Source organism: Hypanus sabinus, unplaced genomic scaffold (assembly GCF_030144855.1).
Source record: "Hypanus sabinus isolate sHypSab1 unplaced genomic scaffold, sHypSab1.hap1 scaffold_61, whole genome shotgun sequence".
NCBI classification, from domain to species: Eukaryota; Metazoa; Chordata; class Chondrichthyes; order Myliobatiformes; family Dasyatidae; genus Hypanus; species Hypanus sabinus.
In genome coordinates, this window is record NW_026781466.1 from 288,270 (window position 1) to 315,059 (window position 26,790).

A 26,790-nucleotide genomic window follows, 5' to 3' on the forward strand; every position below is an offset into this window, starting at 1 on the left:
TCGAATCCCTCTTCCCTATCCGCTTCCTCTTGAGGAATTTATCTCCTCCCCTTTTATTCCGTGGAATCTCATCCCCATCCACCTTCCTCCTGTGCTGTCTCTGTTCCCATCACCCCACTTCCTGTGGGATCTCTCTTCTCCATGTCCCTTCCTCCTATTGGATTTCTCTTGCACTTCCCCCGTCCTCATGTGGGATCTCTCTTCCCCATCTCCCTTCCTCCTATGGGATCTCTCTTCCCCATGTCCCTTCCTCCTAAGGGATTTCTCTTGCCCTTCTCTCGTCCACAAGTGGGATCTCTCTTCCCCATCCCCCTTCATCCGGTGAGATATCTGCCCCATCCTCCGTCCTTATTTAGGATCGCTCGTCCATCCCCCTTCCTCCTATGGTTTCTCTCCTACGGATCCCCCATTCTCCTGTCTGATCTCTCTTCACCATTCTCGATCCTCCTGTGGGATGTCACTTCCCCATCCCCCTTCCTGCTGTGGGCTCTCTCCTCCACATCAAATAACTGCTGTTGGATCACTCCTCCTCATCCCCCTTCATCCTGTGGGATTCCCTTCCCCATACACTTTCCTCTTGTGAGATCTCTCTTCCCCATCTCCCTTCCTCCTGTGTGAACTCTTTCCCCAACTCTCCTCTTCCTGTCGGATCTCTTTTCCACATTCTCTTTCCACCTGTGGGATTTGTTTTCCCCACCCCCTTTATTCCTGTGGGATCTCTCTTCCCCAACCACCTTCGTCCTGTATGATCTGTCTTCCCCATACCCCTTCATCCTGTGGGATCTCTCTTCCCCATACATTCCTGCTGTGGGATCTCTATTCCCTATCCCTTTAGCTCGGGTGGGTCTATTTCACTGTGTTGCATTGACATTTCTACATTTCTGTCAGGAACACTTTTCTCTCCATCGGGGAATGGGGCAGAATATGTGGAGTTTACAGGCTAAATCGACAGACTAAATTACTGTCATTCGACGAATACCCTGGAGCTGGGCAGTGAGGGACATTGACAGTGATGGGAACTCCGATCAGTGATGTGCTGAAGGGTTTAATGTTTCCTGAAATATCCGAGTGAGAGAAATTCCCCCAGACCTACGGTTTGATTCACTTTGTTCATCAATTTGTTTGTTTGTGTTTAGACTCTGTTATAATAACCTGGGAGATTCAGGAGTGAAACTGATGTCTGAGTCTCTGAGGAACCCACAGTGTAAAATAAAGAAACTGTGGTAAGTACCAGACTGTGGGAGATTGTGTTGACAGTCACTGGGTGTCTGACACTGAACATTAATGTAATCAGTAATTGTGTTATCGATAAACACTGGGGATTTGTACCGTCTCCTGTCTCTCTGTGTCCTTCACCCTCACTCTCTCTCGCTCATCTCCAGGCTGTGGAAAGTCGGTCTCACAGATTCTGGTGCCGAGGATCTCGCCTCCGCTGTCAGTACAAACACATCACTGACGGAGCTGGACCTGAGTCATAATAAACTGGGTGATTCAGGAGTGAAACTGGTGTCTGCGGCTCTGAGGAACCCGGAGTGTAAAATACAGAGACTGTGGTAAGTACCAGACTGTGGGAGATTGTGTTACAGTCACTGGGTGTTTGACAGTGAACATTGATGTGATCAGTAATTGTGTTACTGATAAACACTGGAGATTTGTACGGTCTCCTGTCTCTCTGTGTCCTTCATCTTCACTCTCTCTCGCTCATCTCCAGGCTGTGGAATGTCGGTCTCACAGATTCTGGTGCCGAGGATCTCGCCTCCGCTCTCAGTACAAACACATCACTGATGGAGCTGGACCTGGTATTCAACTCGCTGACAGACCAATCTGTCCCCGCTCTCCGCCGCCTCATACAGACCCTCCCGAGTCTGGAGTGGATCTGGTGAGTGTTTGTGTTAATATTCAATGGGATAAAATATCAGCGGATCCGCGGAATTTCTAGTGACATTTGTCTGTGAGTCTGGTTGAAGCATTAACCCCGGTCCCCTGTTACTGACTCTGTTGTGTAATCTGTTTATTTCATCTTTATTCTTCCATCTGTTTCAGGCTGGCGGGGAATCAATTCAATGATACCGAAAAGGAGAAACTGAGATCTTTGCAGGAAACCAGACCCCGACTGAGAGTGGACTGTGAACATAAGCGCCCGCGATATGGCGACATTTTGGCCGATTCCCCGCACTCCCCTTTAACTTCCCCTCCCTTTTAACTCCCGCCTTTACCTGTAATGGCCGCGCGCCGGGGGTAATTCCCAACGGTTGTAACGGAACCGACTCCAGTCTCGAGCTCAGTGACATCGGAAGCCATCCCGCATTGACGTATTTCCGCCTGCTGTTCGGCGGCGCAGCTTCCGCCGGATGTGCGGGTTCGAGACTCCCCCACGCGAGACGCCGGGGAACTACACAGACAGGAAGAGCCCGTGGTCCGGGCCTCACTCCGGAACACCGGTGTCCCGGGGTTGGATTATCCCGGGAGAGAATCCCTTTACTCCCTTTGCTGAGGACGATGAATTCACAGTCTGGCTGATATAATCATTTTAAATTGACAAATACCTCGGTAGTGACCCTGGATCTGCAGCGATCTCGAATACGACCCTGAAGTGTGATTTTATAATCATCGTTTCCCCGATGCAGAGTGACGGTGCGGTGAGAAACGGGACTGATTATTCAACGGGTCGCCGTTGTCGCCGGTCAGTTAATTGTGTGTGACCGTGAGTGACTCGGGAGCAGCTTATTTATTCCCGCACGTCAGCAGCTCACACACTGTTTAATTTACATTTGTCTTGATGAAATCAATAAACCGCTATAACTTCCTGTCTTGGTGTCGGATTGAGTTTTATTTGAGTTTTCTACTGCCCCCCGCACCCTGTGCACTGCAACAGTGGGTCGGAGCTCCTCACACTGACACAGTCGCGTCTCAGCTCCAGCCTGAGGGAGGTCGGATGCCCAGGGTCTCATCTTCACCAAAGCCCCTTGCTGGCTAACTGGCAACCTCTCGCCGCCACCCCCAACCCCCCCCGCGGGCGACAGTAAAAATCGACTGTAATATCAGACGTGACAACATTCTCCGTAGTACTAGAGGGACTGAGGATGAAATCCCGGTGTTAAACACGGGGTGAAGCTCCCTCCACACCGTCCCATCGCACAAACCGGGGTCAGATGCAGAGTAAATCTCCGTCCACAAACTCCCCTTCCCATTCACTCAAACCATCCGTATTCCTAACTAGACGTACCCCTACCCATTCGCTTCCATCGTCCGAACATTTCAACTGGGCCCCACCCCTTCCTATTCACTGCCACCATCTGCCTCCCAATGGCACCCCTTCCAGTTCTTTTCCAACGGGTCTGTGAACCTGGAAATTGCCGGGCTTTCCTGAATTCCGTGTTTGACAGAACTCAGGGCTGCGTTTAGGGAATTTCACGAAAACGCCGATGGTTCATTAGTTACAAGGAATGTCGAGGGTCGTGAGGATATTGACGACTTTGTACAACTGACGATGTTCTAAATTCTGGCAGAGACGGTACATATGATCAGACTGAAGGAACTTCGGCCCGCCTTCCTGAAAATGGCGGGGGTGGTGGTGGGGTGCGTGTGAGAGAGTTTTCTGGTTTCCGTTTCTCCACGCCGGGAGATTCATTGCGCCCGGTTCCCCGTGTTCACAGAGCACACAGGAAATTACACAGGGTACGGTTCCCGGTCTCCAAAACCCAAACTGTGAATTTTGCCAGAGTCGGTTCCCGATCTCAGTCTCTACACCAAGAGTTTTACCGCGCACGGTGTCGGGTCTCTGTATCGTCACCGGGAGTATTATCGCACACGTTTCCTGGTGTCTGTATCCTCCTCTCTCCACGACACTCGGAGTGATGACGCACAGGATCCGGAGATAAGGATGTCGGATCGGTCTCTGTTGTTGGTGATATATTTATTACTTGTGATAAACAGTCCGCGCAATCGAGTGGACGGTGGTCGAGAGTGTCTGTCCTGCGAGGGTTTCCTGATTGAAAATGGTGAATAGGGAGGGTACGACAGAAGGGTTTAGAATGGTCACTGGGGATGGAGTGAAAGGTTGACTGAAAGTGGTCTCCGGGGGGAAAGTGATGGGCTGAGTGACAATGGGCCCATGGAGGGGGCGATGGGCGGAATTAAGTTGGCCATGGTCTCCTTGTTCCTCATGACCGGCAGGGAGGGAGTGATACACTGACAAGAGAGTGGGAGTGACAGGCAGATTTAAAATGACCGACTGGGTGGGTATGACGCACTGAGTGAAAATTCTGTATTAAAGCCAGAATATAAATCATAACTAGGGAGAGAGTGACGCGCCGACATAACGCTGTCACCAGGGAGGTGGTGACTCGCACATTGAAAATAATCAGCAGGGAGGGAGGGATACTCTGAGAGAAAATGGACACCAGGAGTTGACAAATTAGAGGGAGTGGCGGCCCGACCTGAAGTAGTCCCTGAGTCCTTGGTTACAATGGCCGACGGGGAGAGAGTGATGGACAGACTTCAAATGGGCAACAGGAGGGAGAGACGCACCGGGTAAAATGGCCATCTAGCCACTGTTGAATCCATTTTATTACTCCAGCATTAATACCTAACGACTGAACCTTCTTAACTCACCTTCCATGTGGAACATTGCAAAGGCCTTGCTGAAGTCCATATAGACTACATCCAGTGCCTTACCGTCGTCAACATTCCTCGTAACCTCTTCAAAAAATTCAATAAGGTTTTGTCAGACATGACCTTCCACGCACAAATCCGTGCTGGCTACTCCTAATCAGATCCTGTCTATCCAGATAATTATATATACTATCTCTAAGAATACTTTCCATTAATTTACCCACCACTGGTGTCAAACTGACAGGTATATAATTGCTAGGCTTACTTCTAGAACCCTTTTTAAACAATGGAACCACATGAGCAATACGCCCCTCCTCCGGCACAATCCCCGTTTCTAATGACATCTGAATGATCTCCGTCAGGGCTCCTGCTATCTCTACACAAACTTCCCTCAAGGTCCTGGGGAATAGCCTATCAGGATCTGGATATTTCTCCACTTTTAAATTTCTTAAATGCGCCAGTTTTATATGAGTTTTCTGCTGCCCCCGCACACTCTGCACTGCAACAGGGGGTCGGAGCTCCTCACACTGGCACAGTAGCGTCTCAGCTCTAGGCTGAGGGAGGCCGGATGCCCAGGATCTCCACCAAAACCCCTTCCTGGCTGACTGACACCCTCTCGCACCCCCCCCCCCCCCGGGAGACAGATAAAATCGACTGTAATATCAGATGTGAGACCACTAAACTCCGTAGTACGAGAGGGACTGGGGATGAAATACCGGGGTCAGACACAGAGTGAATCTCCCTCCACACCGTCCCATCACATACTCCCGGGGTCAGACACAGATTGAAGCTCCCTCCATACTGTCCCATCACACACTCCCGGGGTCAGATACAGAGTGAATCTCCCTCCACACCGTCCCATCACACAAACCGGGGTCAGACGCAGAGTAAATATCCCTCCGCACACACCCCTTCCCATTCACTCAAACTATCCGCATTCCTAACGGGACGCACCCCTACCCATTCGTTTCCATCGTCCGAACATTTCAACTGGGCTCCACCCCTTCCTATTCACTGCCACCATCTGACTCCCAATGGCACCCCTTCCAGTTCATTTCCAACGTGTCTCTTGAACCTGGAAATTCCGGGCACTCCTGAATTCCGTGTTTGACAGAACTCAGGGCTGCGTTTAGGGAATTTGACGAGAACGCCAATGGTTTTTCGTTTCAAGGAAAGTCGAGGGTCGTGAGGATGTTGACGACTTTGTAAAACTGACGAGGACGAGGCTCTCACTTCTGGCGGAGACTGTGGATACGATCGAAAGGAAGGACCTTCGGCAGGTTTTCCTGCAAATGGGGTGGGGTGCATGAGAGAGAGGTTTATGGTTTCAGTGCCCAAGACGGGGTGATCCTTTACGCCTGGTTCCCGGCGTCCTGGTGGCTCACATGAACTTATACAGGGCACGGTTCCCGGTCTCCATATCCCAAACTGGGAATTCTGCCAGGCACAATTCCCGATCTCGGTATCCACACCGAGAGTTTTACCGCGCACGGTGTCGGGTCTCTGTATCGACACCGGGAATATTACCGCACAGGTTTCCTGGTGTCTGTATCCTCCTCCCTCCACGACACTCGGAGTGATGACGCGCAGGATCCGGAGATGAGGATTTCGGATCGGTCTCTATTGTTTGGGGTATATTTATTATTTGTGATAAACAGTCCGCGGAATCGAGTGGAGGGTGATCGAGAGTGTCTGTCCTGAGAGGTGCATTTTCCTGACTGAAAATGGTGAATAGGGAGGGAACGACAGAAGGATTTCGAATGGTCACTAGGGAGGGAGTGAAAGGTTGTCTGAAATGGTCTCCGGGGAGAAAGTGATGGTCTGAGTGACAATGAGCACCAGGGAGGGGGCGATGGGTGGAAGTAAGATGGCCGTGGTCACCTTGTTTCTCAGGGCCGGCAGAGAGGGAGTGATACACTGACAAGAGAGTGGGAGTGACAGGCAGAGTTAAAATGACCGACAGGTAGGGGATTGTGCACTGACTGAAAATTCTCACAGGGTAGGGGAGTTACCTGCTGATTAAAATAGGATTCTGGATGAAAACCAGAAAATAAAATTACTACCGGGAGACAGTGACACACCAACACAGCATTGCCACCGGGCGAGTGACGTGCGAATTGAAAACGGTCTCCAGGGAGGGAGGGAGGGAGGGATGCACCGCGAGAAAATGGACCCCAGAAAGTGACAAGTCGGAGGGAGTGGCGGCCCGACCTGAAATAGCCCCTGATTTCTTTGTTACAATGGCCGTCAGGGAGAGAGTGATCGACAGACTTCAAATGGCCCACAGGGAGGGAAGAACGCACCGGGTAAAATGGCTGAAATGGAGACAGTTGCACATTGAGAAGAGAGGGGGAGTAATGGGTCGATATAAAATGATCTAATGTGAGAAAGTGACGCTCTGATATGAAATGGCCACTGCTTCGCTTCAACTGTCTGACGAGGCAGTTTAGGGTTAGTCATACCTTGTTTAAAGTGAGCGCCGTGTGGGGAGGGCATGAATGGTCGATTGAAAATTACCGCCACCGTCGTTAGTTTGGTTGAGGAAAAGGGAGAGATGTGTTGACTGTAGGAGACCCCGTTCGGCCGGGTTGACACGGGACCAAGGAGGGAGCGGCACCTCGGTTAAATTGAGCGTCAGAGAAGGAGTGAAGGACACGTTGACTTCAAATGGCCGACGCTTCACTTGAAATGGCCGCTGGGGAGAGAGTGACCGCTCTGGTAGAAGTGAGCACAAGAGAGGAACGGAAGCGCTGATTTAAAATGGGCGAATTGTTGGTTAATGTGGCCGCCAGGGATGGAGTGAGACACTGACTTACAATGGCCACTGTCACACTCAGAATCTATGGCGAAGGAACATGCGGTTCCCCTGGATACAATCCCGGGATTGAGTGTGTTACTGATTGTAATAACAGTATTTTAATTTGTGTTTAGAACAGTCCTGGGTATTGTGTATACGTTTTAATTCTAATAATTTTGTCATTGTATAAACTGATACATATATATATATATATATATCTCAGATATTCACATATGCACATATACATGTGGGTTTTGAGGAGGAGGGATGAGAGGTTTGGGAGGAAGAGGAGTGATGGGACGAAGAGTGGACTGATGAGACGGTGAGCGTGGCGAAGTCACTGACTCAGAAGGGGACGGAAAGGGGAGGGGCGAAAGTTCCTGTCACAAACTGGTGGCCGACATGGAGAAGATCCAGACGGGGCGAGGAGTGAAACGACAGTGATGGAGTGATGGGACTGGGAGGGAGGGGAAGAGCTAGGGCAGGGAGGGACGGTCTCACCCTGTCACAAAATGGCTGTCTACAGAAGGTTAAATGGGGAGATGTGACAGCGGGCACAGAGGGAAAGGCGAGGAACGGTGGGTTGTTGAGCTTGAATAAACAGGGAAGGAAGTGGGTGGAAGGTATGGAAAAGTGTGTGACCCATTCTACGGTTGCAAATGGTAACCATCACAAAATGGCCGTCAACCAGTTTGAGATGGATGGTAATAGAGGGGAGAGACAGCGGAGTGTCTCAGGAGTGGCGGGATGGCGAAGGTGGGAGAGGGCGACCCATTACAAGGGAGCTCTAACTGTGGAGCACCATGGGGAGGAAGAGGCTGGAACCGATAACCCGTGCCCCCACCACCAGCGTCTCCAAAGTCCCGCTTCGATCAGTTTTCAACCCGTCCTCAGGTGGTTCGGCCCGAATCCTTTAGACTGTCTCATAGACTGGGGAACGAGTCGTCAGTGAGGCCCGTCTAACGCAGGAGTGGGCGTTGGCTCGCTGGAGAAGGAGGCTAGGACCGGTGATGCGGGCTGGTTAGCGTGGATCACCACTATTCTCTGCCAATGGTGTATGAGAGGAAGGGATCTGATTGAGGAGGAGAGGGGAGAAAGAAAAGGTGGGGTGACAAGACGAGATGAATAAAATCATTATCACCTTACCGTCTTCCATTCCCCACCCCTCAGCCTCCCTCTCCCACATTCCCTTCTCTCTTCCTCTGTTCCCTATTCTCTCTCCATCTATTCCCCCAACTCTTTTCCCATTCTATCCTCTTCCTTCCACCTCCTCACTGCCCTTTATTTCCTTTCTACCCCGTCCACATCACTCTCTTTATCCCCTCATGCTCTCTTGCTCCCAACCATCTCCTCCTACCATCTTCCTACCTCGTCTAGGCCCCCATTCTCTCTACAGTCCCCCACGCCACCTCGCCCCACCTCTTTTTCCCTGGCATCCCAAATCTCTCCCGCACCCCGGGCTGCTGTCTCATCTACGACTTATCTCCCTCTCCTCCTGGTCTATCTCCCAACCTGCTCTCTCACTCTCCCTCAATGGCCTTTCTCACCGTCTCACTAACCTCCCTCCCTAGTCGTTCTCTCTCCGCCATCCCAGATTCTCTCTCTCCCAGACTCCCTCTCTCCAACACTCTCTGTCAAAGTTAAAAGCAAATTTATTATGAAAGCACATCTATATCACCAGAAGCAGCTCCGAGATTCAGTTTAGGAACATAGAACACAGAAATGTAGAAAACCTACAGCACAATACAGGCCCTTCGGCCCATAAAGCTGAGCCGAACATGCCATTTTCTTGCAGGCATACACAATATAACATAAAATCATAACCATCAGAGAATCAATGAAATATATCTGCTGACGGTAATTCGGCTGGGTTTTCTTCCTCCAGGGTCCTTCTGCAATCTCTCTTCACCCCGTCTGTCTGCCTCAGATTCTCAGACCCGCTCCAGACTCACTACCCCAGAGCTCTCACTCTCTCCCGGCTCCCTCGCTTTCCTCCATCAACTCAACGATGTGGTAGGGGCTCTCTCTCTCTCTCTCTCTCTCTCTCTCTCTCTCTCTCTCTCTCTCTCTCTCTGTATCTCTCTCTCTCTCTCTCTCTCTCTCTCTCTCTCTCTCTCTCTCTCTCTCTCTCTCTCTCTCTCTCTCTCTCTCTCTCTCACACTCTCTCCCTCGCCCTCTTTCTTCGTGATGCCGCTGTCCCTTTCTCTCCACCCTAAACCCCAGAATCTTTCACGAGAGGAAGTGCGAGGAGAGAGAAGGGTTGTTATACAGAAAGATTTAGAGGCAGTGAGATAAAAGAAAACGGATAGACAAATACAGGAGGGGGGCAGAAAAAAAACAGAAAACAAACCCAAGTGAGAGAATGGGAGAGAAATAGAGAGAGACACAGAGAAGTGAAGTGAATCAGAGAGAGAAAGGGGGGGAATAGAGAGTAAAAGAACGAGAGAGGGAGAGAGAGAGAGGGAGAGAGAGAGAGAGAGAGAGAAAGAGTGATTGTTATAGAGAGAACGAGGGAGAGAGTGAGGGAGAGTGAATGTCAGGATGAGTGTGAATCGGAGACGAGATGTGGACGGAACAGCGACGCGTGAAAGGCTCCATTCAGAGCAGCAGAAACTCGCACCGCAGCTCGGGAACAGGAGGAACTGGCGAACGGAGCGAGAACGGGAAACCTCAGAGCCTTTCCCTTGTGCTGCCTTGGTTACTGAGTGTGGGTCAGAGAGAATGGAACTTCACAATCCCCTATCTGAGTGTGTGTAGCTCCCTAACCCTCTTCTGTCCTCTATCCACACACTTCACATCCGCCGTCTCCCCCATCCTCCTCCATCATCATCCTCACACAGCAGTATGTCAGTAAATCTCCAGGAAAGCTCAATACTGACCTCCATTAGAATAGTCGGATAGTTCTGAGCAATTGGGAAATGAGTATGCCCGGACCTCTGGTTTTATCAGCTCGAGCCGAGAAAAAATAAATAATACATGCTGACGTGTATAACACATATATCGCATAATACCTTGGTCTGAAACCAATCTGGAAAATTTACAAAGGGCAATAACGACCAAAACGAGGAATTTTAGAAAACACCATGTGCACTCAAACCCATTTGCATCACCTCCACCTAGGATGGAAGGATGGACAGAATAAGGCATAAATACTTTACAAGACAGTCAGATAAAATTTCTAAGCATATATTTTCATTAACGGAAACATGATTAATCACTCTAACGAATATATATTATTCTGATATGAAGTACACGAAAGTGAAATGAAATGAAAGCAGTAGGATGAAAATCAAGTCAAGTCAATTGACTAATCTGTTGGAGTTTTTTGAGGGTGTAAGAAGGATGTTAGACGAGGGTAAGCCAGTGGATGTTGTGGACCTAGATTTTCAGAAGGCACTCAATAAGGTGCCACATAGGAGATTGGTGAGTAAAATCAGAGCTCATGGCATTGGGGGCAGGGTTTCAACATGGATAGAAAACTGGTTGGCAGATAGAAAGCAAAGGGTAGCAGTGAATGGGTGTTTCTCGGACTGGCTGGAGGTGACTAGTTGGGTACCACAGGGCTCTGTATTGGGACCACAGCTCTTTACGATTTATGTCAATGATTTAGATGAGGGCATTGAAAACTATATCAGCAAGTTTGCTGACGATACTAAACTGGGTGGCATTGTGACATGCGAAGAGGACGTTAGGAGAATACAGGGAGACTTGGATAGGCTGAGTGAGTGGGCAGATACTTGGCAGATGTCATTCAATGTGAATAAATGTGAAGTTATCCACTTTTGAAGCAGGAACAAGAGGGCACAGTATTGTCTGAACTGTGTCGAGTTCGGTAAGGGAGAAATGCAAAGAGACCTAGGAGTCCTAGTTCACCAGTCAATGAAGGTGAATGAGCAAGTGCAACAGGCAGTAAAGAGGGCAAATGGAATGTTGACCTTTGTTACAAGGGGAATTGAATACAAGAGCAAGGATGTCCTTTTGCATTTGTACAGGGCCCTGGTGAGACCACACCTGGAATATTGTGTACAGTTTTGGTCTCCAGGTTTAAGGAAGGACATTTTGGCAATTGAGGAAGTGCAGCGTAGATTCACTAGGTTGATTCCTGGGATAGCAGGGCTGTCTTACGCAGAGAGATTGGAGAGACTGGGCTTGTACACGCTGGAATTGAGGAGATTGAGTGGGGATCTGACTGAAACGTTTAAGATAATTAAATGATTTGATAGGATTGAGGCAGGAAATATGTTCCAGATGTTGGGAGAGTCCAGTACCAGAGGGCATGGATTGAGAATAAGAGGTCGGTTATTTAAAACAGAGTTGAGGAAGAGCTTCTTCTCCCAGAGAGTTGTGGAGGTGTGGAATGCACTGCCTCGGAAGACGGTGGAGGCCAATTCTCTGGATGCTTTCAAGAAGGAGCTGGATAGATATCTGATGGATAGGGGAATCGAGGGATATGGGGACAAGGCAGGGACTGGGTATTGATAGTGATTTATCAGCCATGATCTCAGAATGGCGGTGCAGACTCGAGGGGCCGAATGGCCCACTTCTGCACCTATTGTCTATTGTCTAATTCAACCTTTATTGCCATTTTGACCATAACTGCTGGCACAGTCCATAGTAAAAATGAGACAACGTTTTTCAGGACCATGGTGTTACATAACACCTTACAAAAACTACACTGAACTACGTAATAAAAAAAAACACAGAGAAAGCTACACTAGACTGCAGACCTACACTGGACTGCAAAAAGTGCACAAAAGCAGTACTGGCATTACAATAAATAATAAACAGGACATTAGGGCAAGGTGACAGTCCAGGCTTCGGGTATTGCGTCTGATAGCTTGGGGGAAGAAACTAATACATAGTCTGGTCGTGAGAGCCCGAATGCTTCGGAGCCTTTTCCCAGACGGCAGGAGGGAGAAGAAATTGTATGACGGGTGAATGGGGTCCTTCATAATGCTGTTTCCTTTGCGGATGCAGCGTGTGGTGTAAAAATGTAAAATGAAGGAAGTAACATCCTTGTAAATTTCCTCAAAAATGTATCGTAGTACTTCAGCGCGACATCCCATCTCCTGAACTTAACTCTTTGATACATGAAGGCCAATGTGCCCAAAGGTTTCGTTACGACCCTATCGACCAGTGACGCCACTTTCAACAAATGATGGATCTGTATTCCCAGCTCCCTTTGTTCTACCGCACTCCTCAGCGCCCGACCGTTCAAACTCCCGTGGTTAGTTCTACAGAAGAGCAAAAACTCGCATTTGTCTGCGTTAAATCCCTTCAGCCATTTTCAGAACATTTTTCCAGCTGGTGCGGATCAAGCTGTAAGTCATTACAGCCTTCCTCGCTGTCCACTACACCTCCAATCAGGTTGTCACCCGCAGATTTCCAGTAAAACACATTATCATTCAGATGGTTTATATAGACCAGAAACAAAAACGTACCCAGCACTGCTCCCTGCGGCACTGCAGGAGTAACAGGCCTCCAGTCAGAGATGCAACAATCTCTCTCCACTCTCTGGCTTCCACTACAAAGCAGATGTCTGATCCCATTTACTACCTCATTGTGAAAGCGGATTGTATTTACAGTAAAGTAAGGCACCGTTTATGAGTCTGCCGTTTAAAGTAACACATTGGTGAACACGCACACGCTCACTTGACAATCATCATTCACCAAATTGTTGCTTTAAACGGCAAACTCATAAAAGGTGCCTTACGTTACTATAAATACAATCCGCGTCCTGTTTTAGTGTCAGAGGCCGAGAATAACATGACAAGCGACACGTTATTGCGGGTAGGGCAATAACTAATACCTGGGAAAGCACAACAGGACACCCGGTCGTGAGCAGAAAGTAGAGGTGTGAATACGTGTGGAATTCGGAGATAGGTATACGAATAATAATCGCTATAATAGCAGTAGTAGTAATACTTGAAGAATTCCTCCCCAATATTACCCGAGACTGCTGAAGTGCCACCAATGTAGATCGGGTCAAATGTGTTATGTGACTCCGGGACCGCTTTGAGAAGTGAAATGTAGACGATACTGAAATTCAGACCGTTACACTCGATCACTTATGAGGGGACGAGATGTTTCACGTCGCTCCTTTATCAGTGGGGAATTCGTTTGGGACCAATGACCATCAATCCACTAGCTTCCAGGTTGTTAGACAGAACAGAGAGAACAGTCATTTCAGTCACAAACTTCATCGGTCTGAACCCGACTTTCGGTGGTATAAGGAAGGAGCAATGGGATCAACATGGACGAAACAGCGCCCCCTAACGCCTTCACCTGCGATTTGGGGGATGTTACCCAGGCCAGTCTGAAAGAATCACCAAGCAATTACAATCAACAGATCGCTTGCAGTACCCGAGGAAACCACACACTGGACCACTCTTCCACCACCATCTACCGTGCGGTCCCACTCCCTCACTTCGGGAAGTCTGATCACCTGGCTGTACTTCTGCTCCCTGAATCTAGGCCGAGACTGAAGACCGCAGCACCAGGAATGAGGACCAAGAACGTTTGGTCCATGGAAGCGCAGGAACGCCCAGCGGACGGCTTTGAATCGGTGGGCTGGACTGTATCCAGCGATTCATCTTCCAACCTGGATGAGTATGGTGTAGCTCTTATGGACTACATTAAAACCTGTGTGGATGAGTATAATCCTACAAAGAATTACTGTACAATCCCAAACCAGAGGCCGTGGATGAAACAGAGGGTACACCGTCTGCTGAAGTCTAGATCCGTGGCATTTAAATCTGGCCACCCCCGCCTGTACCAGAAAACCAGGTATGATATGTGGAGATCCATTTCAAGGAGAAAGAGGCAATTTCCAACGAGGTTGGAGGCGACATCGGATGTACGACAACTCTGGCAGGGTCTGCAAGGCATTACTTCCTACAAAGAGAAACCCAACGGCATGAATGTCAACGATGGTTCACTACCAGATATACCCAACGCCTTCCCTTCGCACTTTGAAAAGGAAAATATAACTACAGCTGTGAAGATCTCTGCTGCACCCGGGGACGCTGTGATTTCTGTCTCAGAGGCCGATGATAGGCTGTCTTTACAGAGGGTGAACCCTCGCATGATGGAGTTCCCGGTAAGGCTCTGAAAACGTGCGCCTACCGACTGTCGGAAGTATTTAAGGACATTTTCAACCTCTCACTGCTGCGGGCGGAAGGTTCCACTTGCTTCAAAAAGGCAAAAATTATCCCTGTGTCTAAGAAGATTAATGTGAGCTGTCTTAATGACCATCGGACGGTCGCAGCCTCATCTACAGTGATGAATTGCGTTGAGAGGTTGGTCACGACTACACTGAACTCCTGTGTCAGCAAGGACCTGGACCCAATGCAGTTTGCCTATCGCCACAGCAGGTGAACGGCAGGTGCAATCTCAGTGGCTCTTCGCACGGCCTTAGACCACCTGGACAATACGGGTTGCCGTTCACGACTATAGCTCAGCATTTAATAGCATCATTCCCACAGTCCTGATTGAGAAGTTGCAGTGTCTGGGCATCTGTACCTCCCTCTGCAATTGGATCCTCAACTTCCTAATATGAAGACCATAAACTGTGTGGATTGGTGACAACATCTCCTCCTCGTTGACGACCAACACTGGTGCACCTCAGGGTTGTGTGCTTAGCCCACTGCTCTACTCACGCTATACTGTGTGACTAGGCAGAGCTCAAATGCCATGTAAAAAATTGCTGATGACACAACGATTGTTGGTAGAGTCTAAGATGGAGAGGAGAAAGCGCACAGGAGCGAGATATGCCAGCTAGTGGAGTGGTGTCGCAGCAACAACCTTGCGCAAAGTCGGCAAGAAGGAAGAGCAGATGGCGAACATCGAGAAGAGTAAGAAGAAGGAACACATACCAATCCTCATAGAGGAACCGGTGGTAGGAAGAGGGAGAAGTTTCAAGTTCCTGGGTGTCAAGATCTCTGAAGACCTAATCTGGTCCAAACGCATCGATGCAGCTATGAAGATGGCGAGGTAGAGACTGTTCTTCATTAGGAGTTTGAACAGATTTGGCATGTCAACATAAACACACAAAAACTTTTCTAGAGTCATCGGGGAGAGCATTTCTGACAGACTGCATCACTGCACAGGACTGAACGTAGCTGCATCCATCTTGGGCGCAAGCCTACAGAGTACCCAGGATATCTTCGAGGGTTGGTGTCTCAGAAAGGTAGTGTCCATTATTAAGGACTTCCAGCAACCAGGGCATGCACTTCCCACACTGTTACCATCAGCTAGGAGGTACAGAAGCCAGAAGGCACACACGCAGCGATTCAGCAACAGCTTCTTCCCCTCTAACATTCGATTCCTAAATGGGCATAGAAACTGTGAACACTACCTCACTTTTTTAACATATGTTATTTGGGTTTTGCACGATCTGTTAATCTATTGATTATACATATACCTTAATTGACTTACTTTTTCTTTCTTCTATATTATGTATTACTTTGAACTGCTGCTGCAAAGTTAACAAATTTCACTACGCATACTGCTGATAATAAACCTGATTCTGATTCTGAAAATCTGTTTTCCTCTGGTATTGTTACGCTCCAGAGAGAGCGAAGGGCATGTCAAGGCACTGATAAATTCATGATTCTTCACTGGAACCAAGACAGAGCTCAGTTTGTGATGCTTGGTCCTGCACGAACTTGTGACAAGGACAAGAGAGTGGAAGTTCCCCAATGCAACGGCTTTTGTATTTAAAAAAAACACTCCCGGACACGTTTCATTTACCGAACCACTTTATTATGATGATAGGAAAACTGGACGTTAAGCACTTGAAAAGCGACAGAAAGACCGAGCGAAAATGATAATAATGCTCTCTCTCTCTCTCTCTCTCTCTCTCTCTCTCTCTCTCTCTCTCTCTCTCTCTCTCTCTCTCTCTCTCTCTCTCTCTCTCTCTCTCTCTCTCTCTCTCTCTCTCTCTACTCTCTCTCTCTTTCCTCTCTGTCTCTCCCCGAGCTCTCACCCTCAGTCCTCACTCCTCCCTCTCCTTCTTTCTCTCTCCCTCTCTCTCAGACAAATCCTCATGCCACTCTTCCTTAAATTCACAATATTCAAAGGAAGTTTTTGAAACAAATTTAATTTCCCTTTAAACAATCATCTTTTATGTTTATCGCGAATCGATTTTCGCGAAATCTACTGAAGGGTTAAGACACAAATTATGAACAAGTAAACATTAAATGGTGGTAATTATTTGTCACACCCCACACCTGCTGTTCAGGTATGCAAAAAGGGTTAAATGCATATGCCATTTCATTAAATGCCGATATCGTCATTTCCACGGAGGGTTTCAGCGTCACAAGGGAGTTTCCCTCTCCTATTAATAAGCACCTGAATCACTGAGCTCTCACTGAACAGCCGCTCCGGCACTCACAGTGATTCGCCGATCCACACAGCGGGACAGAGAGAGCACGCTGCAGAAAGAAGGTTTGCTGGTTCCGGAATGGATCAGAGTCCGGGAACAGCAGCGTGGAGTGTGACAGAAATTCCGAAGAATGTCTTCTGGGCTGCTCAGTTTGTCTTTGCGAAGTATGAGTGGTTGAACTTGGATCTTCGAATCTCACACGCATTAAAAGTCATTCAAGTGATTTACTACCCCGTCCTCGCTATCATTGCTGTTCCCGGTGAGTGTCTGTCCAAATTAAACTATGCAACAGTATTTAACTGTTCGCTAATGTTTATCACCAGTTTGAAATTATTGCTACTGTTGCTCCCTCCAGCTTAGAAATCTCCAAAGCTTCAAATTCTGCAACGATGCTGTTCACGGTGGGTCTTGTAATTGTGCGGGTGTAATGACCAATGATCCAATCGGTAAACTCCGTTCAATCGTTGCTCACATCATTTCATGACCGAGGCTTTTATATCTTGTTTCCGGGAGCGTTGCCGCCTTTCAGTTTCTCCATCTTCCCCTCGGAAATATCGGCTTTGGAATCAGGTTGTTCCAACTCCTTGCGTTTGCAGCGGAATTTAATCTGACTTCCATGTGCGCGTTATTCTCGCAGACAACCGCTCTGTCAACGACTCGCCAGCGTCACTGCAGACCAAGCACTGACAAGCTTCGTACGTGCCTGCCACGTCATCGGACAGCACATTCCGCCTTCCCACTTCACCCAGAACCAACTGTCTATTCTAATACTCTCGGGCTGTCCAGGGAATCTGTTGTCCTTTCCTCACGGTTCACTGTTGGCATTCGTCCCACTGCAGCTCCATCTCCGCATGATCGGAATTCGTGAGCAAACGTCTGAATTGTCTCACGTCTGCCCTTTCAGGTCAGCAGCTTCAAAGCGGTTGATGGGTTGTGCGAAACTTGGACAGACTCCGCTACTCGGAATAACTCGCACATCAAGCGAATTCACCGGAGCTACTGCTGACAGGATGATCAGTGACAGTATTTTATATCTAGCGAGGACGCCCGCGGTCCCTCCACAGTACCGTAGTAATTATATGCATTCTACTTCACTGCTGACAGGATGATCAGAGACAGTATTTTATATCTAGCGAGGATGCCCGCGGTCCCTCCACAGTACCGAAGTAATTATATGTATTCCACTTCACTGCTGACAGGATGATCACTGACAGTATTTTATATCTAGCGAGGATGCCCGCGGTTCCTCCACAGTACCGTAGTAATTATATGTATTCCACTTCACTGCTGCCACAGAAAAAGGAACTGATTTCTTGACTGAGGATGGTGATGTTAAACCTGATTCTGATATGGGTCTCGGTTGTCCATTCAGAGTGGGAAGGGGTTGTAGTGAGAGAACTGTAGTTGGGAAAAGTGGGAGGGAGAGGGGAGGGAGGGGGAAGCACCGGCATGACATTCTGGAATTGACAATAATTCCCAACATCGTTTTCTCCTGCCAGATATGCAATCTGTTTCTCCGCTCTACATAACAATACTCTGTTGTGTAAAACGCTGCGGCAGCCTAACTATATATATGTTTGCCAAAGACTTTTGCAGAGTAGTGAATAATGATCAGGGGATCACTTATCTAAACATTTATCTAAAATGCCCTTTATCTAAACAGTCATGGTTCCGGAAATTTATCTAATGGAATTTAAGTTTGTGTAGATTTCGTATTTGCAGTTCCATTCGCATCTCTCCCATCAACAGAAACAAAGTTGCCAATATCAGTGGTCGTTATCTGTGTTATTCACCGCTGTTTCCTGTGTGATAACGGCCCGCAAATATTGCGGCTGATTTTTCACTGATTTCACTTTCGATTTGATCCTAATAATTGATTTTCTTGATACGCTTCCCGAGGAGCAATTATTTACTCATGTGGCTGTACACGGAGAACAAATCCGATCAATTGTGTGATAGTAGAGAACTCTTCCGGATGTGACCCCACTGATTAATGTCTATGCTTCTCGCAGTGAACCTGGTGACGATTTAAATCCTGTCCAGAGGAAAGTGCGGTCTCTCCAGAGTTCTCACTCGCTACCTGGTTGCCTTGGCAGCCGCGGATCTTATGGTTGTTGTCATGGACCTGATATTGAGCAAGATTCCGAATATTTACGTGTCATTTGAACTTCTCATTTGGGCTACGGGTACACCTGTGTGTAAAATCCACGCCGTCCTGCTTTACGCCGCCACCGATTGTTCGGTCTGGTTCACCGTCATTTTCACCTTTGACCGGTTTGTGGCCATTTGTTGCCAGAGGCTGAAAACAAAATATTGCACCGGGAAAACTGCGGCTGTGATTCTGGGGACACTGACTGTGATCAGCTGTTTAAAGAATATTTACTGGTATTTTCGGCTCTCGGGGTATTATGCAATGCTGATAGCTCCATTTATTTGTATAGCTACCGCGTATTTTGTGCCTTTATTTGTCGGAATGTCAATTGACTTATTTCATTACATTCTCACCCCTGCAATCCCAGTCCTGCTGGTTCTCCTGACGAATGCATTAACCGTCCGGCATGTTTTAGTCACCAGCAGAGGGCGCAGGAGACTCCGTTGTGCTGACAAGGAACAGGGTGCCGGGGAGCCGGAGATGGAGAGCCGCAGGAAATCCCTCGTTTTACTGATGATCATCTCTGGCAATTTCGTCCTGCTGTGGGGACCGTTCACTGTGTATTCTTTGTGGAACCGACTGGCTGATATCTCTGCGGTGAAGCTTCCTCCGGATGCTCTGCGAGGACTGGGCTTGATGCTGCAGCTTCTGAGCTGCTGCACAAACACGGCTCTTTACGCCGTCACCCAGACCAAGTTCAGGGAGCAACTGAAAGACGCGATAAAACATCCCCTGGCTGTCATTGCTACAAGGATGTCATGAATTAGTGATGTTTCCCTGCCTGGCCCAACTAATTCACCACTCATTGCAGGCAAACTCTGCACCAGTGGAGCCCGGCGTTCTCCCTGTCCGTCTCCTCCTCGCCAGCTTTACCATCGCGCATGATCCCTCACTCTGTCTCACTAAGGGTCATTTTAATCGTTTGTTCCTGCATTCACCGGTTTCTATCTCCTCTCTTCCCCAGTGGGAGTTTGTTAGTATCGATCAGCGTCATCGTTGTGAGCAACAGTTCTGCCGTCAAAGTCCCGCTAGTCGCCTGTTCCAGCCGCACTGCTCCGCTCCAGCGTGAAACCTCCCCTGTGTTCCCGAAACCTCTCCCGTTTAACAGTGACTGCGCACGGCCCGGTTCACCCAGTCCGCAGGTCGATGCTGGACATTAGCTCTTGTCCCGCGTACTGATCTGATAAATTCAAGGATTCAAGAAACATCTTGCAATCACAATGTTAAAGGAGGTTTGATAAAACATGGATGTTAGTGTTGAGGAAATGCGAGTGCCAATCCGCAAAGTGGGTTGCAGTTGTCCTCCGTGTGTGAACTTGGCCGCAGAGGCCGCCGAGAACAGACATGTAGCGAGATTTGCAGTCTCGCCCGACAGGGCTAATGCAAGGCCTGGAGATGGGTAAAGGAACAGGTGTTGGTACAGACCTTCCAGCTTTATCTGTCTATCCCAGATAAAGTTGTTTGATTTTCCGGTACTATGGGGTGCTAAATTTAACTATATTTTTAAAGCACGAACGTTATCAGGTATTATCCAACGCGGATGGTTCCAGAGCGCCAAAACTTTACAGGTTGTCTCTATGACTGAGGCCGGATTAGACCGAAACTGTATCACTGAATGTGTTTGACTGTGCAGAGAGGAAGGAGAGCTGACCATGGAACTGTCTTCTGGAAAAGATCGGGAAAGCACGGGTAAAGCTACAGAGACCAGCAAACACATAACTACAGGCTCGGGCAGGTCTTCCACCCCGCTGGTATAATATTATTGAAATGATCCCGAGTACGATAATACGTACTCTTCACCTCCCAGTTTATTCCGTTGTGATTTTCCTCCTTTTTTTGTCTCCTTGATGATCAGTGTATCTGTAATTGTTTCACTTTATTCAGCTTTGTTACTGTTTGACCTTGTTCTGTTTGTTCTGGTTCACGGCTCTAGATAATGATTTGACCTGTACACAGGACTGGATTTTCACAGCATCTCAGTACATGTGACAACATTAAACCGATTTCAATTCCCTCCACATAGCGATCATATCTGAATCAGTCTTCCCACCACAGGGGAGTCCCGGTCCGTGGACAGATCAGGCTGCTCACATAGAGTTGCCTTGTCCGGACAACAGTGAGAAGTGAGCGGCGACCTGGATATCCAAACAACAACACACACAAAATGCTGGTGGAACGCAGCAGGCCAAGCAGCATCTATAGGGAGAAGCACTGCCGAAGTTTCGGGCCGAGACCCTTTGTCAGGACTAACGGAAAGGAAAGATAGTAAGAGATTTGAAAGCAGTGGGGGAGGAGGAAATGCGAAATGATAGGAGAAGACCGGAGGGGGTGGGATGAAGCTAAGAGCTGGACAGGTGATTGGCGAAAGTGATACAGAGCTAGAGAAGGGAAATGATCATGGGACGGGAGGCCTCGGGAGAAAAGGAGAGGCAGGGAGCACCAGAGGGAGATGGAGAACAGGCAAACAACGTAATATGTCAGTGATGGGGTAAGAAGGGGAGGAGGGGCATTAACGGAAGTTAGAGAAGTCAATGTTCATGCCATCAGGTTGGAGGCTACCCAGCCGGAGTTTAAGGTGTTGTTCCTCCAACCTGAGTTTGGATTCATTTTGACAGTAGAAGAGGCCATGGATAGACATGTCAGAATGGGAGTGGAATGTGTAGCCACTGGGAGATCCTGCATTTTCTGGCGGACCGCGCGTAGGTGTTCAGTGAAACGGTCTCCCAGTCGCGTAGGGTCTCACCGACATATAAAAGGCCGCACCGGGAGCACCGGACGCAGTATACCACACCAGCCGACTCACAGTTGAAGTGTTGCCTCACCTGGAAGGACTGTCTGGGGCCCTGAATGGTGGTGAGGGAGGAAGTGTAAGGGCAGTTGTAGCACTTGTTCAGTTTACAAGGATGTGCCAGGAGGGAGATCGGTGGGAAGGGATGGGGGGACGAGTGTACGAGTCGCGTAGGGAGCGATCCCTGCGACTTGGATATCACAGTTTCGCAAGTTCCCAGAGCACGAAACGGTGGCACGTCATTTCCGGGTAAAGTATTCTCCCAGACTGGCGAAACTTTTATGCCGCTTCTATCCAAATGTTCAGCCAGATCCTTCTGATCCCTCTGCCTCCGCCGGGCGCTGACGCAATTGGTTTCAGATCTGTAACAACTCTCCCGGCGAGGAACAAAGCGATCCGGTATTCACTGTGCTCTCTGCACTTCATGACCATCTATGGTGCCTGGCTGCTGACGCCTCCTTGAGTGGATGAGTTGCAAACTGCTTATCGTCTGCCGATAATCGCCAGCGTCTCAGCCTCAGGGTGTATCGCCACAGCAGTCACAAACCTATCCAGTGCATCGGTTCCCTGCTACAGCGATACAATATAAACTGTGTCTGACGTTTTGTTCCACGGCACCCCAACAATGATTGCACAATCTACTGAGTAGAAGAATGTAAAGTAATGTCATGTCTCTGTCCTTGTGCACCGTGTATTGTGCAATTAAAGGAAGCATGCATTCCAGTTTAGATGGAAATATTGGGCTGGTCATTCATCGTTCAGTGGCTCCGGGAATCTGTTGCATCCAGGAAGCCGTTCTGTTCTCACCCCGGTCTGCGCAAAGGAACGGGGGGGGGGGGGTGATGCAGAGTTCATCCTTTGGTGTTTTGCCTATATGGATCTATAGACTTAAACTCTGGAACTGCCCAATCCATAATTTCTGGTAATACCATGGATTGTCATCTTGTTCAGGAAACTCCCATGGGGCCCAGTGGTCGATAAATTTCCGAAATTCCATATAATCAACATCTTCTTTGCCTGTGGTGACTGCTGTTTCCCCACGAAATCCCAACAGGATTGTCAGAAAAGGCTTCCTCACTTGTCATGTAATTCTAAGCGTCCCGAAACCGCATCCTTTATTATGTACCCCAACTTCTTCCCAACTTTTGGGATGAGAGTAACTGGCGTATTTATTTTAAAACAGTAGAGTGACATTTGCAGTTTGCCAATCACCCAGAGCCATTCCATACCCTAACGATTCCTGAAAGATCATTACTATGACCTCCACAATCTTTCAGCTCCCTCTTTCTGAACCATCTGTTTTGCTTCATCCGGCCCCGGTGAATCCTTTAGCTTCAGACATGTTAGCTTGACAGTCATCTTCTCCTCATTAACAATGATAACACAAGCTAGTTCCCCCTCATTTTCTCCAATTTGTGACATATAACTCTCACAGTGAAGCTTAGGCTTTTTCGATTGAGAGTAGGGGAGCTACAAACAAGAGGACATGAGTTGAGAGTTAGGGGGCAAAAGTTTAAGGGTATCACGAGGGGGAATTTCTTTACTCAGAGAGTGGTAGCTGTGTGGAACGAGCTTCCCGTAGAAGTGGTAGAGGCAGGTTCGGTATTGTAATTTAAAGTAAAATTGGAAAGGTATATGGACAGGAAAGGAATGGAGGGTTATGGGCTGAGTGCGAGCCGGTGGGACGAGGTGAGAGTAAACGTTTGGCACGGACTAGAAGTGCCAAGATGGCCTGTTTCCGTGCTGTAGTTATTACATGGCTATCTGGTTATAAGAATGAATCAAATGTGTTTTCACTTGGTTCTCTATTTCAGTATTCGCCATCACTAACTTTACAGCATCACGTTCGAACGTCGGACATCCACTCTTTTCTTTCTTTGACTCTTCATATATTTGAAAAATAGTTTGGAGATAGTTTTTGTGTTTTGCTTCTTTACTTTAATATTTCAGTTTCCCTCATTGCATTTTCAGTTGCTTTGTCTCAGTTTCTTCAAGTTTCCCCCTCCTCTAGTTTCCCACTATTTTCCATTTCATTTGCTATTATGCTGTCTTTGCATTCCGTGCTCAGACATGGGAGCCTCATCCTCCCTTTAGAATATTTTTTTCTCTGTGAATCTAGCATGCGCCATCTGAACGGATGTATGAAACTCCAACCGCTGATCCTTGGCGCCATTCCACAGATCCTTTCGGATGCCTCTGAGTTTCTCTTTATTCCAAAATGATACCAAGACATCTAATTTTAGCTGTTCCCTCTCAGAACGTAGGATGAATTCTGTTCTATCAGATTATGATCATTGTCTCTTAAGTGTTCCTTTACTGTAATCAAATCTGTTTCATTACCCACCGCCCACTCCAGATATGTCATTTCGTTGTTGGCTGACCTAGAACCTGCGGTAAAAAAGCATCTTCATTCTGCATATTCCGTCTGAAAATGTTTTCCTACACTTCCCGATTTTCAAGATCCCACTGCGATCTTTGACAACCTTCCCGTTGTCCAGAACCCTTCCAAACTTAGCATCATCCTCAAATTTGCTGATCCAGTTTCGTCCATTATCATCGAGATCGTTAATAAACACCAGCGGATATGCCTCTATCAATCCGCATGGTAACCTCCACGGAAAACTCCATAAGGTCAATTAGACACAACCTGCCACGGTCCGAGCCGGGCTGGCAATACCTCCTCGAACATTATCTTTCATATCCCTATGAATACCATCGAATAATTTAACGGCGAGTCACGTCAGGCTCACGGACCTATAAATCCCTGGCCTCTTCTTATATTAGAACATAGAACAGTACAGTAAATTACAGGCCCTTCGGCTCACAATGTCGTGCTGACCCTCCAACCTGCCTCCCATATAACCCTCCCGCCTTAAATTTCTCCATATAACTCTCTAGTAGTCTCTTAAACTTCACTTGTTTATCGGCCTCCACCACTGACCCAGGCAGTGCATCCCAAGCACCAATCACTCTCTGAGTGAAACATCTTCCTGTAATATCCCCCTTGAACTTCCCTGCTCTTACCTTAAAGCCATCTCCTCTTGTACTGAGCAGGCGTGCCCTGGGGAAGAGGCGCTGGCTGTCCACTCTATCTATTCCTCTTAATATCTTGTACACCTATCACGTCTCCTCTCATGCTCCCTCTCTCCAAAGAGTAAATCCTGGCTCCCTTAATCTCTGATCATAATCCATACTCTCTAAACCAGGCAACATCCTGGTATATCTCCTCTGTACCCTTTCCAATTCTTCCACATCCTTCCTATTAGGAAGGCGACCAGAACTGGACACAGTACGCCAACTGTGACCTAACCAGAGTTTTATCGAGCTGCATCATTACATTGCGACTCTTAAACTCTATCCCTCGACTTATGAAAGCTTTCTTAACTATCCTATCTACCTGTGAGACACCTTTGGGGGATCTGTGGACATGTACCCCCAGATCCCTTTGCTCCTCCACACTACTAAGTATCCTGCCATTTATGTAGTACTGTGTCTTGGAGTTTGTCCTTCCAAAGTGTACCACCTCACACTTCTGCGGGTTGAACTCCATCTGCCACTTCTCAGCCCACTTCCGCATGCTATCAATATCTCTCTGCAATCTAGACAATCCTCTACACTATGTACAACACCACCAACCTTTGTGTCGTCTGCAAATTAGCCAACCCGACTTTCTACCCCCACATCACATGCCGGCAGCTGTGGATTTAACCACCCTAATCAAGACTTAACCAAGACAACAATTACCCCCTCTTGGGTGAAATGTCCATTTATAAGTCGTCTGTCAGAGGGGACGACACTGTTCCTGAATTGCTGAATGTGTGCCTTTAGGTTTCTAACGCTGCTACCGGACGGTAGTAATGAGAGGACGGCATGCCCTGGTTAGAAATAAACGTTGCCTTTCTGATGCACCGGTCTTTGTAGGTGTCATGGATCCTGCGGGGTCGAGAAGCCAAAATGGATCTGATTAATTTTCCATTTATCTGCAGCTTCAATTATTCTACAGCAGCCTGTCGAAACGATCTCCACGGTACAGCTCTAGATGTTTTCTAGTGTTTCAGGTGACGAGCCAAAAGTCTTCAAACTCCTGATGAAGCATAACCACTGTTTTTCCCTCTTATTTGATCCACAGACGTGTTGGGACCAGGTTCGGTCCTCGTAGATTTTGACAGCCAGCGACTTTCAATTGTTCACAATCCTCACTTCTGATCCTTTTTAATAACAATCTGGATAAAATATTACAAGTAACTTAATAATCATATACATGCAAAGCGCTACAACATACAGAATTGATCAGACATATACTGAAATAAAGGAGGAAATTGAAAGACTATTGAACATGAACAGAGTATACATTGTGCCAATAATAGTATCCACAGCTGGTCTCATACCACTGTCACTGTACACGGACATTAAACAATCAGGCCTACACAGCAACGTCCATGTGAATATTCTGCAAGACTCTCAGAACGTTACTGTAGAGCTAGAGTCTGTGGTAAAGAAGGCAATAATACAAAGTTGAATGTATTTTTAGGGGAATAGAATAGAAAAGCAAACAGATAATGCTGAGCCTTTATAAGACGCTAGTCAGGCCGCGCTTAGAATATTGTCAACAGTTCTTGGCACCACATCTCAGAAATGACGTGCTCCATTGGGGCGAGTCCAGAGAAGGTTCACCAGGATGATTTCCGGAATGAAGGGGTTAACGTATGTGCAGCGTTGACAGCTCTAGGTCTGTACTTGCTGGAATTTAGAAGAATGCCCGTAGATCTCATTGAGATCTTCCGATCAGGGCATCAAATGATATGGCGATCAGGCAGGTGTATGGGGTTGAGTGGCATCTGCGATCAGCCATTATGGAATGGTGTAGCAGACTGAATGGGCGGAATGGCCTAATGCTTCTTCTTTGTCTTATGGTCTCCATGGTGGTGAGGCTGCTTCCTGTCTGATGCCGTGTCCTTTTCCTGTGATGGACTGGGCTGTTTCCAAGAAAAAATGCTGGAGGACCTGTGCAAACCATGCAGCATTTATGGCAAAGAGAACATTCGACGTTTCTG